At 36.6% G+C, this 24293-nt stretch overlaps 1 pseudogene; it reads left to right on the forward strand.

The window, feature by feature from the left end:
* The first annotated feature begins 9805 nt into the window (after positions 1-9805).
* LOC115522607 lies at positions 9806-9902 on the forward strand (annotated as a pseudogene).
* The last annotated feature ends 14391 nt before the right edge of the window (positions 9903-24293 follow it).

The following is a 24293-nucleotide window of genomic DNA, read 5'->3' on the forward strand; positions in this document are numbered from 1 at the left end:
GTCATCAAGGAAATGCACATTAAAACTCTAGAAAGATATCCTTACAACTGTTTAGCAAAAATTAAGATATTGACAATACCAGGTGTTGGTGAGAATTTGGAACAGCAGGAACTCTCATAAACTGCCAGTGTTACTGTAAATTGGTTCAACCACTTTGGAAATGCTTGACAAATACCTACTAATGTTGAAACATACAGCTACCTGCAACTCAGTAATTCTACTTCTAAGCATGTAAGCAACAGAGATAAGAACATATGTATACAAAAAAAAGAATATTCTTAGCATTATTCATAACCTCAAAGTGGAAACAATGCAGTGTCAACAGAATGCATACGTGAGATACTACTCTGTAACAAGGACATGAGCTAATTTGCTACATGTAATAATTGGGATGATTTTTTAAAAAAAATTTTTAACGTATTCATTTTTGAGAGACAGAGTGCAAGTGAGGGGAGGGGCAGAGAGAGAGGGAGACACAGAATCCGAAGCAGGCTCCAGGCTCTGAGCTGTCAGCACAGAGCCCAATGCAGGACTGGAACCCACGAACCATGAGAATCCTGATGTGAGCCGTAGTCGGACACTTAACTGGCTGAGCCACCCAGGTGCCCCAATAATTTGGATGAGTCTTATAAATATGATGTTACTAGAAGAAACAAGCCAACAAAAAATGTGTATATGATTCCCACTATGAAACAGTTCAAAAACAAGCAAAATATACTTTTAGGCAGAATGGAGTGGGAAGGGGTCAGAAATGGGGTTTATGGTGTGCTGGTAATGTCTTCACCAGTGTGGCGATAACTTTGTGATAACTTTTTGAGCTGTACTCTTAATGGCTTATGCATTTTTAAAATGTATCTTCTACTTCAATTAAAGTTTTTGTTTCTTAAATGAATTAAAGCAAGATCAGCATGAGGCTAATGGGGCAGACACTTCTGCAGTATGAGAGAAGAGCAATATCCTGAGGCACTTAGAATGAAGGGCTTTCTTTGTTTTTCCAGTGCATGTATAGCAAGAAATACTAGAAAATATTTGCTTCAGCTCCCACCCTGGTGCAAAAGAGCATTATGATGATGAGGGTGGAAGAGTAAGAGAGTAAAGAAAGGGAGAAGCCATATTAAAATTTGTGTCAGAAGCGGTAAATAAGGGGTGCCTGGGGTCTCAGTTGGTTAAGGGTCCAACTCTTGGTTTTGGCTGAGGCCATCCATTCATGAGTTTGAGCCCCACATCAGGCTCTGTGCTGATTGCAAAGAGCCTACTAGGGATATTCTCTCTCTCTCTCTCTCTCTCTCTCTCTCTCTCTCTCTCTCTCTCTCTCCCCCCCCCCCCCCCTCTCCCCCTCTCTCCCTCTCTCTCAAAATAAATAAGCATTAAACATTAAAAACATTAAATAAATAACATTTTTAAAAGACAGTAGCCACAGTGCTAAAGAAAATTTAGCCTTAAATGAAGACCAATTAAACCAGTGAATATCCCACTGGTTTTCAGAACCCTGTGGGTTCTCATGAACCAACAAAGGAAAGATGGAGGGAGTTCCCCACCACTTGTTTATCAACCAGATCAGAGCTGCCTTCAGTGTTCTATATTGTGCTTAATAAGCTTTCCTTTAAGGGATTCTGCAGCTTAAAGATGTGACAGTAAACCAAAGCACTAGGGTAAAAAGCCCTTTCAGATGAGTTCAGTGAGAGAAAAAGTACAGATTTAAAAGGCTGGTTACAAAAATTTATCCTTTGAATAATAAGTGTTCCCAAAGAAAACAACAAAACAAATTAGGTAGTAGTTTTAATAGAAATCTTGATCTAAAAAAAAAAAAGGCTCAAGTCTAAATGAAGATCCTGTTATATACATTAAATGCCAGCTGGAATGGAGCAGAGTTTTGTAGTTCAGGATTTCTCCAGTCATCCACATGTGAAGGTAACAAAAAAAAAAAAAAAACATCTGTGATCTGCAATTCACTACTTACTTGCCCTTTATAGAAAAAAATTATTTGAATATAATCACTACATTACCAAAATGAACCAAAATTAAGAAAAGAATGAGGGAAGAAAGTTGGTATTAAAATCAGTAAAACTACTAGGGTAATGCAGATAATTATTTTTAAAATATATTATTTATTAAATGATTATTCTCAAAAAATTTAAATGGGGTTTATTAACTCCAGATTAAGTTAATGAAGAACCAAGAAGGGATCACAGTTTCTTTTTTAGGAGGTGAAATGAGGGGTAAAGTCCAAACTTTTGTGGAAAAACAACAACTTGTTTTTTACTTTGAAAATGAAATGTAAGTTTAAGAGTCTTCTGAAATCTGTTAAGGTGATTAATAATAAAATTATTAACAGAATGTTTCCTGTCCAAATCCTTGAAAAAGAAAAAATGGAATTGCATATTTGACAAAAGTCAAAAGAAAAAGAAGAGCACTTAAGACCAAAAGTGTTTAAATTCTAAAATCAGAATGAAATGATTTGCTTCTTCCAGAACACTTACCTTTAAATCAAATTCTGCCACATACACCTAACATGAAAAGTATTTCAGAGTACAAGAAAGTATAAGTAGCATATTTACTCCTAAAATTACAATTAGTAGTGAAGACGACAAACCATAGAGTTTATATGCAGGATAATAAAGGATTAAAATGCAGAAATACAAAAACCTTTAATGTAGAAATTGTGGGAGATCTTAACACATGTTCTGTGAACTATCATAGCAAATGAAGTAGAAGTGAGATAAATGGGAAAAAATAATAAAGCAGAATTACTATATAGGAAAAAGAGGATATAATTTTTTTCCTCAAATGGAATTGTTTACAAATCGATCAGATAGCAACATTGAATAACAGGCAGCGTAAGGGACCCAGAAACATGTCTTAACTTCTGCCCATCAGCTCATAATATTTACAGCCGGGATCATAAAACCATCAAACTAGTTCTAAAGTGTGTTTAGCCTCTTTGTTCTAAAGACAAATTGTGAGGAAATCATGTACGTTCTATTCTAAACCTGGACCCTCTGGGCCTCCTTCATTCCTGGAGGAATGAAATGGATGAGCATTTGGTGCCCATCTGCTGGACATTACGTCAGCATCTGAGCGGACTGTAAAAGCTGAAAGCAATCCTTGCAGCCTGATAATTCCCTTGAAGTTCATTTTATAGGGCAGGAATTCTACAGGCTCTGTTCTTTGATCACAAAGTAATAAAACCAGAGAATAAAAAGCACAATCACTTGGAAAGTGATTTTAAAGGCCTCTTCTAGTTATTTTGTCAAGAAAAAATGCAATAAAAGAGGAGCTTAACAATGGGGAAAAGGGGTGGGAGGGTATGTTTAAAGCTATGCTAAAGGGCATATTAATAGCCATTGTTGCATAGAGAGGGAAAATGGGTGAGTAAAATATAACACTAGAAAAAGTAACAATAAAGATAAGATTAATTAGAAATAAATTAGAAAAGGGGCACCCGGGTGGCTCAGTCAATTGAGCTTCTGACTTCAGCTCAGGTCATGATTTCGTGGTTCATGGGTTCGAGCCTCACATCTGGCTCACTGCTGTCAGAACTGAGCCTGCTTCAGATCCTCTGTTCCTGTGCCCCTCCCCTGCTTGCACTCTCAAAATTAAATAAACATTAAAAAAAGAAAATTAGAAAAAAAGTAAAAAGGCAACCTGGCAAATGCATTTTTTAAAAATTCAAAATCAGAAATAAGGTAATGAAAAAGCAGAGGAAGATTAAAATAAGTGCCATCAATTATATATTTTAATTTAAACATTTGTTATGAAATGTTAGGTACACGAGTTTAGAATATCCAATCAACAAGAATTAGAAAACCTGACCAGGTCAATAACCAAAGAAAAAATTCAGGTAGTTAGTGAATTTTAGATCCTCAAAGGAGCCCCATCACTTCTAAATTCTTCCAGACTTCAGAAGCACATTATTCCTGTGGTTTATAAGTTTTTCCATGCAGCCAGAAAAAGGTGAGAATATATATTGATTTTGCATAAATAACATTGCCCTGACAGCAAAACTTAAAAGGCAATGAAAATCAAATCCATATATTGTTAATTTACCCGTGACTATGGATATAAATAAACCAAATAAAATATTAGAAAGTGCATATAATATGTCCCAAGAACATTTCACCATTGCCTAGTAGGGTGTATCCTTTGGTGAAAAAGCAGTTTACATGAAGAAAAATTATTACTGTAACATTTTCATAGGACCGTACTAAGATCTACAAGTTGATTACTTACCCATTCTTGTGATTGTGCAAATACTGTGGACGGTTCAGATTATATTTGGTTTACTTGAAACAGTCACTACCTGGAGGAGTGGGATTAGTCTTAGGTATGTATGAATCAGTGTCTAACCCTCCCCTCTAACTACATGATGGCTATATAATGGAGAAAGTATGGATGAATATTAGTGAGGGAACCAAAATGTCTAAAACTGCTTCTTAGAAAAATAGCTAAATTTATTGAGCCCTCACTATTTGCCAGGCATAAGGCTAATTGCTTTGCATACATCTCAAAACTTATGAAGTAAGTACAGTTTTTCTTGTTTTATTGAAAGGAATCTAAGGTGCTTTGAGAGAAATGAAGTAACTTGCCCAAGATCACACAGCCAGCAAAGGGGGAAGCTGGCCTTCAGATACAGATAGTCTTCTTTAAAATCCATGTTCTTAATCTGTACACTAAATGTCAACAGCTGTGACAAAGAATTCAGAAACTACCACACACTGATTGAATATTATGCAACAACAACAAATCCTTTCAAAACTATGAGACAGCATGGGAATACTATATCCTGTACAAGACTGAGAAGCTTTTGTGAGCAAAACCTGTTTATTTTTGTAACTTCCAACCCAGCTATGCACTTTATACATAATAGGCACAAAATGTTTATTTGGGTTACGACATAAAGGGTTCTATGCATGTCTTTTACTACAGAGATTCCATAAACAAATCCATATTTTCTTTTTTTTTTTTTTTTTAATTTTTTTTTTCAACGTCTATTTATTTTTGGGACAGAGAGAGACAGAGCATGAACGGGGGAGGGGCAGAGAGAGAGGGAGACACAGAATCGGAAACAGGCTCCAGGCTCTGAGCAGTCAGCACAGAGCCCGACGCGGGGCTCGAACTCACGGACCGCGAGATCGTGACCTGGCTGAAGTCGGACGCTTAACCGACTGCGCCACCCAGGCGCCCCAACAAATCCATATTTTCTATAAATATCCTAGTAATTGTTCAGATGCCATCTTTTAAAATTGAGACCCTACTTACTAGGCTGAGTTTTAAAGATTTAATTTCAATTTTATGTTTCTGTTGTTTTTCATAAATGTATTAGTGGCTAAATCACAGTCCACGTACAAATCTTGGTGGTATTTTAAAATAACAGGTAACATTTATTGAACTCTTGCTAAGTCAGTACTGCCCTAGGCACTCTAAGGCATTTTCCCATTTATCAGTCCTAATAGTTGTGTGGAATTGAGGTTAAATGACTTCTGCCAGGACACACAGCAAGCAAATAATGGAGCTAATAGTCACACTTAGGGAGTATGACTCCATGCCTTCGCTTAAGTTCACACTGTGTAATTCAAGTACTGTTCTCTGTTTAAGAATGAAGTATAAAATCTTTGTTGTAAAAATAGAGCATGTAATGAAGAGATAATTTCATTCCATTTTGTGGCCCCTTGAGACTGTGGGGTGAAGAGAAAAATATAACTGAGATGAGAGGAAGTGCAGAAAGCAAGAGAGAAAGGAATAAGATGGCAAAATAAAGAAATGATGACTCAGTGGCTTTGTGGTCAAAGCATTGGTTCCTTTTTTTTACCTTGGTTGTACGAGTTTAATTAACAGCTCTATTAAGCACCTGTGTACTGAGTGCCAAGAGACATCATGGTGAGAAGAAAAAAAGATAGCTTCCTTGCCTTTATGTAAATTAGTCTAATTCAGATTTAGTTGAAAACTATGAGGTCAGGGGCGCCTGGGTGGCTCAGTCGGTTAGGCGTCCGACTTCGGCTCAGGTCATGATCTCGCGGTCCGTGGGTTCGAGCCCCGCGTTGGGCTCTGTGCTGACAGCTCAGAGCCTGGAGTCTGCTTTGGATTCTGTGTCTCCCTCTCTCTCTGCCCCTCCCCCACTTGCACTCTGTCTCTCTCTGTCTCAAAAATAAATAAACATTAAAGAAAAGAAAAGAAAACTATGAGGTCAGCTATCACTTGGGTTAAAGCAGGCTGGCTCCTCCTATACCTAGGTCTTTCAAAGGATTCACCAAAACAAAAGAGTTCCCCTTTTACTGTCCCTCCCCCAATTTGTCCACACCTAATTCTTTTTGTTTTACAGGGTCTTTTTGCTCTATTTTTGAGGCAAAAACTATAATGCGGTGTGCAAATAATAAGTTTTAAGATTCAATAAATTTTGACAAATGCATATATACTCAGGCAACTCACTGTTTGAGACTGTTTCTGTGTGTCTTGAAAGGAGAGACTCTCTCTTTTCAGGAATGTTTTTATCGTGAACAGTCTTGGAAGATAGTGTCTCCCTCCAGAGCAAAAGGCAGGTTTGTTTACTGTCCAATATAATAAAGGTAATGTCTTCTTCCAGAGCAAAGGGCAGGCACAATTACTGCCCTTTATAAAAGATTTAGGTTCCTGAAGCTTGAAGATCTTCAGTTCTGACACGTTTACTGTATACACAGCATCTTTCTGGACCCCTCTGTGTTACCTGTTTAAGGCTTAGGGAACAAGAGGAAACAATGCAAACACATCCAAACTGCTTATTGTGCTATGGATAATAAAGTTCTTTGTCTCTGACCCAGGAGTTTTGTGTCTTCTGCCAGCATCCAAGAGACTGTTAGGCTAACTTGCTATCTTGCAAGTAGGGTGAAACGTCAGACCCTTCACGGTTCTTGACAGCCACCCTCCTTCAAGATACAGACTTTTCCATTGGAGCAACAAGTTCCCTCACGTCTCTCTCCCATCAGTCTCACAAGAGACAATCCTCTTTCTGATTTTCACAATAGATAGTTTTGCCTTTTCTAGAACTTCACATACATGGAATCATACATCATATACTCCTGTTTTTCTGCTGCAATCAGTATGTCTGAGATATATCCATGCTGTTGTGTGTATCAGTGGTTCATTCCTTTTCATGTCTGAGTGGTTTTCCATTGTTAGAATGGTCCTCAATTTATCCATTTCCCTGTTAATGGACATTGGGTTGTTTCCAGCTTGCAGACTAAAGCTTCTGTAAACATCCACATGTTTCTGTTTGGTAATGTTTTATTATATACAGGAAATCGGGAACAAATCACTTAGAGTTGCTTTTGAAGATTGTTCATTTTTGTTTTAGAAGACACTTATCTGATCTAGACCCAAATTTCCAGCTCCATCTCTTTTGCAGTGGGCAGCAGCTGAAATTTCTGTCACAGTTTTCAGCCTTCCATCTGTTGTGTTTCACCTGCCCCCTTGGAGTCTCTCCTGCACAAGCACAGCTAAAGGAGTCAGCTAAAAATTGGGGTGAGGTTTATTATAGATTTAAGACTCTGTAGGTTGTGACTCTTTCCCTTTTTGATTATCCTCCCTAACTTCAAAGTTGCTTGGGCATCTCTAAACCCAGCCAGCCCATTGACTCCTCAAGCCAGTATGACTGCATTTTTCTTCTTGAGTTCTAGCATTTTTTCACTCAAGAGGATGTGAGAGTGTCCTCCGGCAAAAAACTTTATAAACACAAATCTCACCTGGTGTGATTCCCAAAATGTTTATTCCCCTCAGTTTCTGCCTGCTTTTGGTCATTCTCCAGTGCCTTCAAATAGCTGTTTTTCAATATGTTGCCCAGAGTTTATAATTGGTATAGAAGATTTAGTCAATAAAAGCTTCTTTACCATTTCCAGAAGCAGAATTCTGCCTAGTATATCTTTATCCCTTATTTTAAATCTTCTGTGTCATCTTACTTTGGATATATCTCTTATAAGCAACATGGAACTGGTTTTATATTTTATGGAATCTGATTCTGTTTGCCATTCAATATGTTGGTTTAATTGTAATTTACGTTTATGTGATTGATGGCCTCTGGATTTAGTACCATTTTATGTGTTCTGTTTACCATTATTTACATTTGCTTCTTTGGTTCTGGTCTTTCACTAGATTGAACAGATTATCCCCCCACCCTTTATGTTTTCCTCATTTGGAAGTCATAAATTGTATATCTCTTCCTTATGTATATATATAAAATATATATACATGCATATGTATATATAAAATATTTATGTCTATATTTCACATATATATCTAAATATACTTCTATAAAATTTTTACCAAAGTCTTCAATAGTTCTGTCTTCCTTACAAACTGGAAAAGAACATTAGTTCCTTTTATTTACCCTTTTATTATTGTCTAAAAATTTAGCATCAACTTTTTTTTCTTTTTGGTGCAATTGTAAATGGGATTGTCTTCTTAATATCTTTAATTACTTCATTGTGTAGAAATGCAACAGATTTCTATATGTTAATTTTGTATCTTGTGACTTTACTGAATTCATTTATCAGTTCTAGTTTTTTGGCAGAGTCTTTAGGGTTTTCTATATATAGTATCAGATCATCTGCAAATAGTGGAAATTTTACTTCTTCCTTACTACTTTGTATGTTTTTTTATTTTTTTCTTATCTGATTGCTGTGGCTAGAACTTCCAACACTATGTTGAATAAGAGTGCAACCTTCAGTGGTTATTCCAGTGAGATGTGTTTAGGAGTTTTGTTTTGCTTTTTTCTGTAAATGCCTTTATTTGCTTTTACTCTTTGGATGATAACTTTTGCTGAGTATAGAATTCTACATTCAGAGTTCTTTTCCCCTCAGCAATTTGAAGCTGTTATTCCATTGTGTCCTATCATTTACATTTCCCATTTAGAAATCTGATATTACTTTAATTCTTTATCATGCCTTTATAGTTAATTATTTTTTTCCTCTTTGGTAAGTACCTTGTCTTTCCTGATATTAAAGGAAAAACTCTAAGTTTTTCACCACTGAGTATGATATTAGATGTGGATTTTTGCATATATGACCTTTATTATGTTGAGATATGTTCCCTCTAAACTTACTTTGCTGAGACTTTTTATTGTGAATGGATTTTGTACGTTGTCAGATGATTTTTCTCCATTTATTGAGATAATCATATGGTTCTTATCTTTTCTCTTGTTAATGTAACGTATCACATTAATTGATTTGTAAGTATTGAACTACTTTTATATCCCTGGAATAAATCCTACTTAATCATGGTGAATGATTTTTTTTTTTTTTTTTTTTTTTTTTTTTTTGAGAGAGAGACAGAGCACACACAAGTAGGAAAGAGGCAGAGGGGGAGAGAGAGAATCTTTTTTTAAAAAAGATTTATTTATTTATTTGTTTGTTTATTTACTTATTTAGAGAGTGGGGGGAGGGGCAGATAGAGGGAAAGACAGAGAATCCCAAGCAGGCTCTGCGCTGCCAGTGCAGAGCCTGACACAGAGCTAGAACTCACGAACCGTGAGATCATGACCTGAGCTGAAATCGAGAGTTGGACACTTAACCAACTGAGCCATTCAGGCGCGCCAGGTTTTTTTAACGTGTTGTTGGATTCAGTTTGCTAATGATTTGTTGAGGGTTTTTGCATCTGTGTTCATAAGAGATAGTGGCCTATTGGTTTTTTTGTTTTGTTTTGTTTTGTAGTGTCTTTATCTGGTTTTGCTACCAGGGTAATGCTGGCCATAAAATGAGTTTGGAAGCTTTCCTTCCTCTTCTATTTTTGTTGGAATAGTTTGAGAAGGATAGGTATTAACTCTTTAGGTGTTTGGTAAGTGATTGCTTCAGCAGCACATACACAAAATTGGAATGATAGAAAGATTAGCATGGCCCCTAGACAAGGATGACAGGTAAATGGTAGAATTCACTTGTGAAGCCATCTGGTCCTGAACTATTATTTGTTGGAAGTTTTTTGATTACTGATTCCCTTTCATTGCTAGTAATCAGTCTGTTCAAAATTTTTATTTCGCCTTGATTCAGTTTTGGAAGGTTATGTGTTTCTTGGAATTTATCCATTTCTTGTAGATTGTCCAATTTGTTGGCATATAATTTTTCATAATATTCTCTTACAATCCTTTGTATTTATTTAATGTCAGTTGTTATTTCTCCTCCTTCATTTCTGATTTCATTTACTTGAGTCCTCTCTTTTTTCCTTCAAGAGTCCACCTAAATGTTTATCTTTTCAAAGGACCAGCTCCTGGTTTCATTGATCTGTTCTATTATTTTTTTCATCTCTATTTCATTTATTTCTGCTCTAATCTTTATTATTTCCTTCCTTCTACTGGCTTTGGGCTTTGTTCTTCTTTTTCTAGCTCCTTTAGGTGTAACGTTAGACTAGCATTAACGTTTTATGGATTTTTTAAAAAAATAAATGTTCAAATATACCAACATATTTATGCTCACTATTGTTTCTTTTTGTTAAAATAACAACTTAATGATATGTCATTTATATGCCATAAAGCCACCATTGTTTTTTGCATTTAACTTCTTTCTCTAGGGTTCACATTTCTTCTTGCAACCTTCAGTGGTTATTCCAGTGAGATGTATTTAGGAGTTTTGTTTTGCTTTTTTCTGTAAATGCCTTTATTTTGCTTTCACTCTTTGGATGATAACTTTTGCCTGAGTATAGAATTCTACATTCAGAGTTCTTTTCCCCTCAGCAATTTGATGCTGTTATTCCATTGTGTCCTATCATTTACATATCCCATTTAGAAATCTGATATTACTTTAATTCTTTATCATGCCTTTATAGTTAATTATTTTTTTCCTCTTTGGTAAGTACTTTTCAGATTTTTATCTATATTTTTTCTTAGTTTTGTTAAAAAATACTTGACGTATATCAGTGTATTAGGTATTCAGCATGATGGTTTGATTTACTGTGTTTGATATCCTGCAGTTTATCATGATGTGTCTAGATATGAATTTATGTTTATCCTGCTCAATACAGAGTGCACTTTTAATTTTAGGGGTCATTATTCAACTTTGGGAAGTTACTTGGCACTATCTCTTCAAATATTTCTTGTCATTTCTCTATTTCCTTCTTTTGGAAGTTCCATTAGATAGAGTCTCTCAGTTTGCCCTCTGTATCACTTATTTTCTCATTCTTATTTCTTAAAATCTCTTTCTGTTATGGGGGGTTTGGGAGGCTTGGTTGGTTAAGCATCAACTCTTGATTTCTGCTCAAGTCACGATCTCACAGTCGTGAGATCGATCCCCACTTCAGACTCTGCACTGAGTCTGGACACTACTTAAGATTCTCTCTCTCCCTCTCCCTCTTCCCCTACCCTGCTTGTGCTTTCTCTCTGTCTATAAATAAATAAATAAATAAATAAATAAATAGTCTCTGTTTCATTCTGGATTAATTACTCAGTAATGGTTTCTAATTTGGATATCTCTCTTTGACTATGTGCAGACTAGAATGTCCATTGAGTTTTCTATTTCAATAGATACATTTTTCTAAAATATGTATGCATTGCTTTATCTTTTTGAGTGTATGGAACAGTCTTTTTCTTTAGATTGTCCTTTTATTTTTATTTAATATGAAGCAAGTTATTGTTCTGATTATTGATTTTATGGCAGTGTTTTTTAATGGTAGATGTCTTCATGTGCTTTGGAACTTTGATTTTCATTTTCATTTTGAATGGGAAAGGTTGCTTTGTCATCTACACCTTTCTAAGGATTTTGCACTTGGCCAAAAAGTTCCCAGGGTCTCTAGTCTCAAACCAGGTCTTGCATTGACAATTTGAGGTTTCTCCCCTGTGTTGATTAGTTATTGCCAATACAGTATCAAAATCTCAGTGGTACACAACAATAAGCATTTATTTTGCTCACAAGTCTATGGGACAACTCTTAATTCAGACTGTGGGTCTATAGTCACCTGGGACAGTTCCGTGTGTGCTCATTGTTGAGCCCAGGCTGAAGGAAAAGCAGCTATCCAGGGGATGTTCATTTCATGATAAAGGCAGGAGCACAATAGAGGAAAGAATTTTGCAAACCATTGTGCAAGCATTTCAAACCCTTGTTTATATAACTTCTACAAACATCAGTTGGCCAAAGCAAATCCGATAGGCAAGTCCCCAATTAAGGAGCAATTTCTTCAAAGTTACAAGGCGAAGGGTTAACACAAAGAAGGGTAAAGGATCAAAGTCAGGAGTCATTTCAGTCAACCACAGTCCACCCTCTTGGCCACAATTATTTGTATGTGTCCCACAGAAAAACAGATTCACCCTTAGCCCAAGACCTCCAAGAGCCTCATCCAATCATGGCATCATGATCAATATTCAGTAACTTATGGCATACATCAAATTTCAATGTGGCTCCCATTGATGTGGAAGCCTATGAACTAAGATAGTGAGGGGGGGTGTAATCTTACCCCACCATTATACAACATGGAATGATGGAACTGGGATAGGATAACTACAATTAATTCCTAGTCAAAGGGGGGAGATTAAAAGGCATTAGCATTCACTTTTTCTGAAATACCATGGGAAAAATGTACTCCTATTCTGAGAAGAAGGAATTTTCCTTGATTAGACCCTAATTCTCCCTGGCAGTGTGTCTCCAGTCCGTCGTTCTCTACTGCTCTTGGCTTCACCCTCCTAGAAGGTGAATTCTTTAGATTTCTGTCTTCCCCCTTTGGTCACTTCTGAAATGGGCATTGGGAAATGCGCCCCTTGTGGTACTAAGAAGCTTTCTCATCTACTTCCTGCCTATGAAAAGTCTTTGGCCCAGACATCTTTTTATATCTCAGTCTCATTCCCTTTTAGTCTTAGCTGGTAGTTTATCACTAACAGCTCTCTCAAAAATGGATTTTCTATGCATTTGTTTTCAGTGAGTTCTGTTTATCAGAACCATCCTATGATTCTCTTTGGGACATGCCTCTCATTCTAGACTTCATTATGAGAAACTTCCACCCATTAGGCTTTTGAGGGACCCCTACCCTTAAGTTTTCTAGAAACGTGTTGGTCCAACTGAGAGGTTCTACCAGGCATCTCCTTAATTCTTTCAGATGTCTTAACAAAGGAAGTTGCAGCAATGCCCTTGGTTTAATATCCACCCCCCACCCCCCACCCAGGCTGAATCTGAGACTCTCTTGCTGGCTTGAGATGAAGAGTTTTATTTGCCAAATAAGCAAGTTCTGGGGGCTAAATTCCTCTAAACTCTTCTTGCAAGTTGGAAGGTTTTTTTTTTCCCCCTGAACTTATCTCTTTCTTATAGTACCTTATAAAATAGAATTAAAAGTAACTGGCTCATATTTTGAGCACATGCCTAGAAATCATCCTGCTATCTTTTGTGTTACCACTGGCAACACTTTTATGAAATACAGGTTGCCATTTTTCAGCTTCTGTAATAGTTTCCTTACCATCCATCACCTGCTCTCTAAACTAATACCACATATTTTTAGGCTTTTATTACTTAGCATCTCAGTATTAGGCTTTCTGCACCAGCTAGCTATTGCTGTGTAATGAACAACCACAAAATGTCAGTGACATTTTAATTCTCTAGTGGGTCTGCAGGTCAGTTACAGCAGCTTTAGGTATCAATGGCTGAAGCAGCTCTGCTTTATATCACAGGTCTGTGGGCAGGTGGGGCAGCTCTGGTCTGCAAATACTCGTGCTAAGGCCCAGGTTGAACAGTGGCAGTTACCCCAGGGAAAGCCCTTTTCACTGAGGTGACAGAAGTACAAGAAGGTAAGCCCCGTGAGACAAGCACATTCCATCACATCTACTAATATCCCACTGGCCTAAACAAGTTCCATGGCTGAGCCCTAAGTCAAAGGGTGGAAAAGTATACTGCCTTCTGTGGAAAGACCTTCAAACTTAGCATAGTAGAGGATATGGGTACAGAGAGGGGAGAAGCATTTGGGCCAGTAATTTATGTCACCCTCCATGGACATATGTGGGACTGCACTTCTGCTTCCGGAAGCATGCAGCTTCCCATGAAGTAGCCAGCAGCAGTGTTTTAAAGTTCCCCTGTGGGAGAGTGGAGGTGAGTGAGGATCACCCAGCCCAGCACCTAGTTTTAGGCAGTGAACCTGTCCTTGATCTCCATCTCATCTAGGGCACTTTTATTCTCTACTCCCCAAAAACGTGTCGACTCTCAGTTGCTTCTGCCTACTTCACAATCCAGTCCAGCAGGCCCATGGATGGCTCCAGGCCCCATTTCTTTGTTGTATTTCTTTTCTGTTCCCACCTCACAGAAATGTTTATCCTATTGAACAAACTCATGTCTCTTTTTTTTAAGCTGTATATTTTTTCTTATGTATCACAGTCATGGATCTGGAGCAGGGGAAACCTTGAACCTTGAACTTTAACAGCATTGCCACCCAAAGTTGTAGAATACCATGTGAAGTTTCTCTTTTATTTCTGTGATGCTTTTTAAAAATAAAATCTGTTTTGACATCTCTTGGCACGTAAATATGCCTAAATTTAATACATTACAAAATATAACCAGTTTCTCAAAGGATAGACATCAATATTGGAATTCAGTACATTTGGAAAAATGATCAGGCTAATTGTATAAAAGGAGAATAGGAAATAGTCCTCTATTCTTAACAATAAATCTGATCATTAAGATAAACTACTTTTAAATGTGTATATTAAATATTAGTATATTTTATCACAACCCAGTTATCGCATTCTCTGTTCTAAGCCTTTCCAAATTTTTATCTCTTCTTTGTTTTTTGACTTTTTACTATATACAATGTATTACAGAAAATTTCAAATATATAATAAACACAGCATAGTTTAATGACCTCTATGTACCCATTACTGAGCTTCGTAATTATTAATCATGGCAAACCTTGTTTCATTCATACCAGGGTTGGAGAAACTATGAACCACAGGTCAAATCCAGCCTGCCGCCTGTTACTGTAAATAAAGTTTATTGGAACACAGCCATGCAGTTTGTTTAAATGTTGTCTCTGCCTGCTTTCATGCTACAATAGCAGAGTTTTGTAGTTGCAACAGATTGTATGGCCTGCAAAGCCTAAAACATTTATTATTTAGGATTTACAAAAAAAAAAAAAAAAGTTTGCTGACCACTATAGTGTCCTCTGACCCACCCTCCTTAGCAAAAGTATCTCTTTCATATTTCATTTTAAAATATTCCAATATGTATTCTAACAGATGAGGACTCTAAAAAAACAATACCATTCTTATCCTAAATAAATAGCAGTAATTTATAGTTTTGTTTCTTCTACGAGTGTCTCACTGAAGAACAAGTGAGAATTCTATAATATTTCTTTTTCTTCATAATGTGTTATCCAGATCCACCGTAGTCCACCCATAGTCTAACAAACCATTTTGTTACCTTTGAAAAAAACTGCAGACTTTTTATTGTCATTAGTAGTTCATTCTCAGTAATTTTAACAGTTTCACACCTTACTTGTAAATGACCTCAAAGAACAAAATATTCTGAATTTAGCAAAGCATGTGAGAAGGTTAATAAGCAATAATAGCACAGTCACCAGAGAGATTTCAGCAAAACTACAATTTGAGATATACCAGAGGTCCTATGAAAAAATACAACATATAAGGGCACCTGGGTGGCTCAGTTGGTTGAGCATCCGACCTCGGCTCAGGTCATGATCTCACAGTTTGTGAGTTTGAGCCCTGCATCGGGATCTGTGCTGACAGCTCAGAGCCTGGAGCTGGCTTTGGATTCTGTGTGTGTGTGTGTGTGTGTGTGTGTGTGTGTGTGTGTGTGTGTCTGCCCCTCCCCCACTCACACTCTATCTCTCCTTCAAAAATAAATAAACATTAAAAAAAATTTTTTTTAATACGGCATATAAAGGCAATCTCACATTTTTAAAAGCCTAATGTTAGTAGAGTTTTTTGGCACACTGGTTTTTCTTTTCTTGAGAAAACCAAGGAATTCCTTTCAGAGATTTTAACATTTAAGTGATTGTTAGCATTTCTAAATAAAATTTTATATTAAAATAGCCTTTTTTTCCAGTTTACATGGCAATTTTACAGTAGCTATGTCATTTAGTGTTTACAGCAACCTAGTGAGGCAGAGCTTCTTTTCACATAAAATGATTCCACTGAGACACAAATCCATGTCCTCTGCTTAAAGTCCACCACGGGTGCTGCTGAACTGGCTGTCACAAATCTTACCACAGAGCAGTTTTAAACAGGTTTTATCACCCTTTACAGGCCTTCATTCTAGAAATGTCCTATGTTATGCAAAGTATTACTAACTACATTACCTCCTAGCTATGCTAAAGATATATTTATACACGGAAGATATTGCAGTAAACTCTTAGGGAATCTGTACCTTTGGAGCTAGGATTTCAAGCACAGAGTGTTGTATCTTTCAAATTCAAAAAGCAAGAAACAATCTATTATATAGCTTTTATAAACTCCTCTTTAGCATTTGTTTCACATCCTTGTGATGAGTCCACACATTTCTATTGGAGAGCTGGTCTTAGAGGCTTGGAAAAATGGCTCATTCTGGGGTTTGGGCAGAGGAAGTACAAATTGAACCTGGAACATCTTCTTGTGTTAGAAATTAAGGAAATGCCTCCCAAAATGATGGAGGGGGGTCATGTCAAAAGGACACAGCCATCAGCTTGAAGTGAATACCACTAGAAAAATCTGGGATGATTTGGGCATTAAAATAAATAATAATAGTAATAAATTCTAACCATTGAATAAAATATGAATCCACAAGTCAGTAATGATATAAATAAATTGTATGTTTAATGAGAATGAGATAGTTACAATATCTCAAAGTATCTCCCTACAAAATACTTATGGATTAAAAAGGGATATGAGGTTAGTTTATAATAGTAGTGCCTAGAAGACATCATTTTATTTACTTATTTATTTAATGTTTATTCTTGAGAGAGAGACAGAAACAGAGTATGAATGGGGGAGGGGAAGAGAGAGAGGGAGACACAGAATCCAAAGCAGGCTCAGGCTCCAAGCTGTCAGCACAGAGCCCAATGTGGGTCTCAAACTCATGAACCGTGAGATCATGACCTGAGCCGAAGTCAGATGTTTAACCGACTGAGCCACCCAGGTGCCTCTAGAAGACATCATTTTAATCGAATTATCCAAGTGAACAACACCCAGTAATGAGCTAAATTGAAAATGTGGAACCTGCACCCACCCAGTAGGATGTAATGAGAATACTTCATCACTTCTGTGAGATGTCTGCTAAAGGAGCATGACCTAATTGTTACGTAACATTAGAGCTAAACTGGGGAACATTCTAAAAATTACTGACCTAGAGGCACCTGGGTGGCTCAGTCAGTTAAGCATCTGACTCTTGATTTCTGCTCAGGTCACAATCTCATGGTCATGGGATCAAGCCCCACATTGAGCTCTGTTCTGACAGTGTGGAGCCTGCTTGAGATTCTCTCTCCCTCTCTTTCTACCCCTCTCCTGCTCATGCTCTCTCTCTCAAAATAAATAAATAAACATTTAAAAAAAAATGACTGACCTATAATCTTCAAAAGTGATAAGGTCCTAAAAGTCAACAGAAGATTGAGGGACTATTTGAGACTGAATGAAGACTTCTAAGGAGACATGAAACTAAATGCAGCACTTAATTCTGGACTAGATCCTTTTGCTATAAATGGCAATGGAACATTTGGCAAAACTTGAACAGGGTATAAGGATTCAATGGTAGTAATGTGTCAATGTTAGTTTCCTGATCTTGGTTGGTTGTATCATGGATAGGAGAATGTCCTTGTATATAGGAAATACACACTAAAGTATTAAGGGGTAATGGAGCATCTGGTCAGAAACTTGTTCTCAAATTGTTCAAATAACAAAAGTTCCTTATACTATTTTTGTAAGTTTTCTGTATGTTTGACATTGTTTCAAAATGGAAATGTTTTACAAAAATGCAAAACTAAATGCACATAAAGTTAGGGCAGATTCTCACAGATGTCTGTTACATAATGCCATTTTCCTTGGCCACAGGTACAGTTCCGTTACAGTTTTTGCCAGTCTTTCTACTTGACAAAAACTTACATCAAAGGCAGTTGTTCGTCTGTGAAAGCTTTAATAATATCACATTTGTTTTTCTTTGGGAAGGGTGAGCAATTTGAAAGGCAGAACAAGAAAATTCATCATTTCAACAAATGTTTCTTGAATAACATACCAAGCTCTGTGGTAGGTACTAATTTTCTCTCTGTGGTGGACACTGGGATACACTACCCAAATCCCCTTTCACAACTGAAGGTCGTATTCCCCTACCTTTTAGGAATGTTGCAGACAACTCAGCTGTCACCTGTCAGCCCCCTTCAGGGATTGCTTCAAGTGAGAGAGTGTCCTTACCTTCACAAGGTGTTCTACATCTGATCACTGGTCAATGTGAAGGCATAATGCCTGGCCCTCTTGCCCCACTCAACTCAACTTTTCTTAAAAGGGTCAAACTGTCTAAAGAACATTCCAGAGGGTAAAGGCTTTCATTGAGGATCTATCACGGCTCAATTTCTCCCTCTGTCAGTTCTTTTCCCTTCTCTTTGCCTTCCCTTACCCTCATGTAGGCGATGGTCCCTAGAACGCTCTTCATGAATCTCCTGCCTGCTAATCTCTGACTCAGAGTCTACTTCTTAGGGAATCCAAACTCTGCCAGCTTCTCTCAATGATTTCTCTTTGCAGCCAAAAAGGATCGTTACTTTTCAATTTTTTACTATTAAACACAGCTATAATTTCTAAGATTAAAATTTTATGACTTTCCTTCTTTTTCCCCATATTGAAAAAATTCATGTGTGACCTCTCTTGTCCCCTTCGCTTTCTGTTTCTTGATCAGCAAGCACGAAATGGGGAGATACAGAGACTAAGCAAATGGAAATAGAAAGACCACAGGTGGAAGCCAGAGTCTGTTTTGGGAAGGCAAGATTCAGACACAGGACAAGTTTGTCTTAGCCTTCACCTCTCTTTTCTTTGCTATTTATTCCCTCTTTCAACCCCTGCCTCCCAGGGATCCCTTGTCCAAGGTATTCAGATGACATGGCTCCTCCTTTCTCAAGAGATACCATTATCAACAATAGCCAAACTATGGAGAGAACACAAATATCCATTGACTGATGAATAGATAAGGAAGATGTGGTTTATATACACAATGGGATATTACTCAGCCACCAAAAAGAATGAAATCTTGCCATTTGCAACAACGTTGATGGAGCTGGAATGTATTATGCTAAATGAAATAAGTCAATCAGAGAAAGACAAATACCATATGATTTCATTCATATGTGGAATTTAAGAAACAAAACAGATGAACATATGGGAAGTGGGGGGGTGGGGGAAGAGGAGAGAGGTAAACAAACCACAAGAGACTCTTAATGATAGAGAACAAACTGAAGGTTGATGGAGGGAGGTGGGTGGGAGATGAGCTATATGGTTGGTGGGTATTAAGGAGGGCACTTGTGATGAGCCCTGGGTGTTGTATATAAGTGATGAATCACTGAATTCTATTCCTGAAACCATATTGTACTGTATGTTAACTAACTAGAATTTAAATTAAAAAAAAAAAGTAATTCATTCTCACTGAGGTGTTAGGATGAAATGTGTCATTCTCCTTAAAGAGTTTACAGTAGAAAGAGTCTTGTATTTTGAGGCTTACTAAAACTCAGAGTACTTTCACTGAATGGTGAAAGGAAAGCAGCAAATCTATTGACATTAGTAAGATGGATGGTTTTGGCACTCTACTGAATCATCCATATAGACAATCCCCTTCTCCATTTACACATCAATTGAAGTTCTCTTATACTAAGTCCTTGGGGAATTATTTTGGGAAAAGCTAGTATTTGGAACCACTCCTATTTGAAAAACTGCTATAAATCCTTTACCGTAAGCATTCATAGATTCAGTCATTTTTTGAAGAAAGGGTGAGGTTTATAAATTCTTAGTAACATAAATTAGCTCTATTTTGTTTGTTAATGTCTATTTTTAGCAGACCATGGGCCATACAAATAAATGTTTAGGTTAAGAAAATGATAATCTATTTTTAAGGCTGGTGAGTTTTAAAATTCTTCCAAAGTAGGTAGTTTTAGCTATCACTATTTTTTTAAGTGTTCAAGTTATATAAATGCGATATGCAATCTGTTTTATTATAAAGCACATATCCTTATTTCTTTTTCTTTTTTTTCTTTACTGATATAAAATATCATTTGAATGCTATAACCTAATGCTTCAAGGGTCTTGTTTAAACAAAGAAATTAAGTCTTTGTTGGTGTTTGCCTAATCTCTTTTCTGTTTTCAAATTGATCCTTTATTGGTCATTTTTCAATCTTTACATATGTGCCTTTTTTTTTTTAAAGTAATCTTTGTACCCACTGTGGGGCTTGAATTTAACAAACCCAAGATTGAGAGTCACATGCTCTACTGACTAAGCCAGTCAGGTGCCCCAGTGCCCTTATTTTTTTGACAAGACATAAAAGTGGTAGTAATGCTTCCACTATGATAACTAGGTCCTGTGTGTTTTTGGTAATCAGGACATGAGTTTCATCAAATCATAGACCTCAGAAATCAGTGATCTAAACCTTTGTTGTAGTTTGAAATATAAATTAGCTTCAGCTCTTTCATTTTGAAGGTTATACCCCTAGGTCTATTTAAGAATTGGGCTTATTTGAATCTTCTTCTTTCCATGAGATTTAAGATCTTTTCGTGTAATCTCTGGTATCACATTGATTTTTATATTCTAGGACAGTTCCAAAGGAGCCAACTAAAGATGGACATATTTTTTTCTCCTCTGTTAAAGAGTTATTCATAGTATGTTACCATTAGTTTAAAGAGAAGTGTCAAAGACCTTTCCGCAAAGAGTTCCCATCTATGTGGGTAGATAGAATCATATGTACAGTGCAGAATTAATTTGTAGTACTAATTTTCAGAGTCCAAATGAGTCACTTTTAAAAAGTGGATTTTCAGGGGCGCCTGGGTGGCGCAGTCGGTTAAGCGTCCGACTTCAGCCAGGTCACGATCTCGCGGTCCGGGAGTTCGAGCCCCGCGTCAGGCTCTGAGCTGATGGCCCAGAGCCTGGAGCCTGTTTCCGATTCTGTGTCTCCCTCTCTCTCTGCCCCTCCCCCGTTCATGCTCTGTCTCTCTCTGTCCCAAAAATAAAATAAAAAAAAAAAAAAAAAAAAAAAACGTTGAAAAAAAAAAAAATCTTTAAAAAAAAAAAAAATAAAAAAATAAAAAGTGGATTTTCAGAGGGTTATAGGATAGAAAAACGTGTGTCACTGGGCATATGATATATACACTAAAAGCATTCATAGAGAAAGGATTGGAATTAAAATGAGGATTAAGAATGGGGTTAGAACAGAAAGTGGTGATTATGGAAATAAGGTGGAATTATGGAAACGGCAATTATTGAAATGGAATGGAAAACAAAATAATTTACCTTCAGATAACTTTATAATCTTTTCATGTTTCTACTCACTAGTAGCATGAAAGTCACATTTAAATCTTAACTTCCATTAGCAGAAATGTTGGTAAAGTCACTTTGTTTTACCAGGTAATAAGATGATTTCATTTTCTTTTATTTCTTTCATATGTGTTGTGTCTCTTAGAGAGAATGCCAGAGAAAAAGAATTTTGGGGTGTTTTAATTTTTGAACATATTGTAAAAATTAGCAAATTAAATTTTATAATTTTAGATCTTTTTTTTTCTTTAATCCTACATCATTCTTCTGGGCTTGGCTGATTTGGAAGATCCATAAGCATTTCACTTACTACACTATGCCAGAAAGCATCTATAATCCATTAGAAAAAAACACAGTCAACATTTTAATGCATGCCTTTTTAGTCTTATTTTTCTAGTTTTATATATTATTTTTAATATATAATATATAGATAAATACTATTTTTTATACAAGTGATATACTGCTCATACAATTTTTTAAAACCTTTTATTTTTAAAATTTTTATTTAAATTCTAGTTAGTTAACATACAGTGCAATATTGGTTTCAGGACTAGAATTCAGTGATTTGTCACTTATATACAACACCCAGTGCTCATCATAACAAGTGCCCTCCTTAATACCCATCCCCCACTAGCCCATCCCCCACCCACCTCCCTCCATCAACCCTCAGTCTGTTCCCTATCGAGTCTCTTATGATTTTTTTTTTCTTTCTCTTCTCTTTTTTTCCCCCTTCCCATATGTTCATCTGTTTTGTTTCTTAAATTCCACTTATGAGTGAAATCAGATGATATTTGTCTTTCTCTAACTGACTTATTTTGTCCTATTGTTGGATCCTTAGTTTGTTTTCAATTCCTGACTATTATGAACCACACTGAGATCAACAATGAAAAAGCTTATGGCTAAACATTCAGGCTACAGGTCTATTTCTTTAAGATAAATTCTTACATGCAGAATTGATGGAGCAAAGAATGCACAAATTTTTCAAGCTTTTGATATATGTGACGAAATTACCTTTCAGAAAGGTTGTGCCAAATGATACTCCCATGAACAATGTACAAGAGTACCTGTTTTCATACCTTCACCAACATTGAATTTCATAATTTTTCACAATCTTTGGTGAATGGCAGAATGAAGGGGGAAAAAAACCAGTGTCTCATTTTTCATAATTAAAAATTACTCATCAGATTTCCTAATTACAGAAAAATAGTTTGTTAAAGACAAAAAAAAGTAGTCCTAATGCCAAGATCAACAGATAAGCAGCATTAAGACATTCCTTATATATACAGACATTTTCTGTTATGGTTTTACTTTTGACATCATACTAACATTAGACAGATTTTTACCTATGTTTTCATCTAATGCTTTTAAGAAGTTACTTAAGTAACTTCTAATTGTAGTAAAATACACTAACATAAAATTCATACCTTAATCATTTTGTAAGTGTACATTTTAGTATTGTACAGTTTAGTATTGTTAAGTGCATTCACATCATGGTGTGATGTATCTCCAGATTTTTTTCATCTTGAAACATTGTAACTATTGCCATTAAATAATTCCTCATTTTCTTCTTCTCCCAGCCATTTGCAACCACCATTGTACTTTGTGTTTCTATGAATCTGACTACTCTAAGAACCTTATATAGGTGGCATCATATCTTATTTGTCCTTTTGAGATTGGCTTATTTCACTTCACATAGTATCTTCAAGTTCATCCATGTTGTACTACCTGTCAGAATTTCCATCCATTTTAAGGCTGAATAATACTCCATTGTATATATATACTACATTTTGTTTATCCATTCATCGTCAGTGGACACTAGGGTTGCTTCCACCTTTTAGCTATTTTGATTAATGCTGTTATGAACATGGGTATACAAAATTTGTACACGGCCCTACTCTCACTTCCTTTGGGTATATACCCACGAGTGGGATTGCTGAATCATATGGTATTTCCATGTTTAAATTTTTGTGAAGAACTGCCATATTGTTTTCCATACTGGCTGCACCATTTTATGTTCCCACCAGCAGTGCACAAGAGTTCCAGTTTCTCAGGGTATCTAGGTGGCCCAGTCGGCTGAGGGTCTCCTTTGGCTCAGGCATGATCTCATGCTTCGTGCGTTCAAGCCCCACATTGGGCTCACTGCTCTCAGCACAGAGCCTGCTTCAGATCCTCTGTCCACCTCTCTCTCTGTCCCCCCCCCCAGATAAATAAACATTTAAAAAATAAAAGGAGTTCTAATTTCTCCACATTCTCACCAACACTTTTTTTTTTTTAAGCGGCCATCCTGATGGATGTGAGGTGATGATTTAAATTTTTTTTGCCTCTCTTTCTCTCTCTTCCACTCCAAATCTTGGATCTGCTTCTCTCTGTTAGCTTTATAATCAGGGGCCTAATATTCATATAAAATTAGAAACATAGCCTCCGGTGAATCCACACTCATCATGCTCATAGCTTAGCAACAAACAGAAATAGAGGTGCTTCCTCTTAGCCTCAACTTGGAAAATATCAGGGAATGACACTTATTGGCATAAACTAAATCACACACTCATGTGTTGGACCAATCACAATGGCCAAAGGGATGTACTCTTTTTTATTTATATGTATATATTTTTGAGAAATGGAGGTTACTCTGTGATGGGATAAAGCCTCCCTTCAGAGCATAGAAAGGATGAACAATTCCCTCAAATGAAGGACGAGATGAGTAGGACAAACATGGCCATTTGGAGAGTCATTCTGAGCTGGGTAGTCAACCCAATGTGTGTCTGCTGCACAAAGAAGCCTTGATAAGCATGTCTGCTACATGTTTGAAACCTTGATAGCTAGAGTTTGAGTTCTTTAGTCCCTGCTGTCTTATTTTTCTCCTCTTTTCCACAAGAGAAATGA

This window comes from Lynx canadensis, chromosome C1, assembly GCF_007474595.2.
Source record: "Lynx canadensis isolate LIC74 chromosome C1, mLynCan4.pri.v2, whole genome shotgun sequence".
In the NCBI taxonomy this organism is placed as follows: Eukaryota; Metazoa; Chordata; class Mammalia; order Carnivora; family Felidae; genus Lynx; species Lynx canadensis.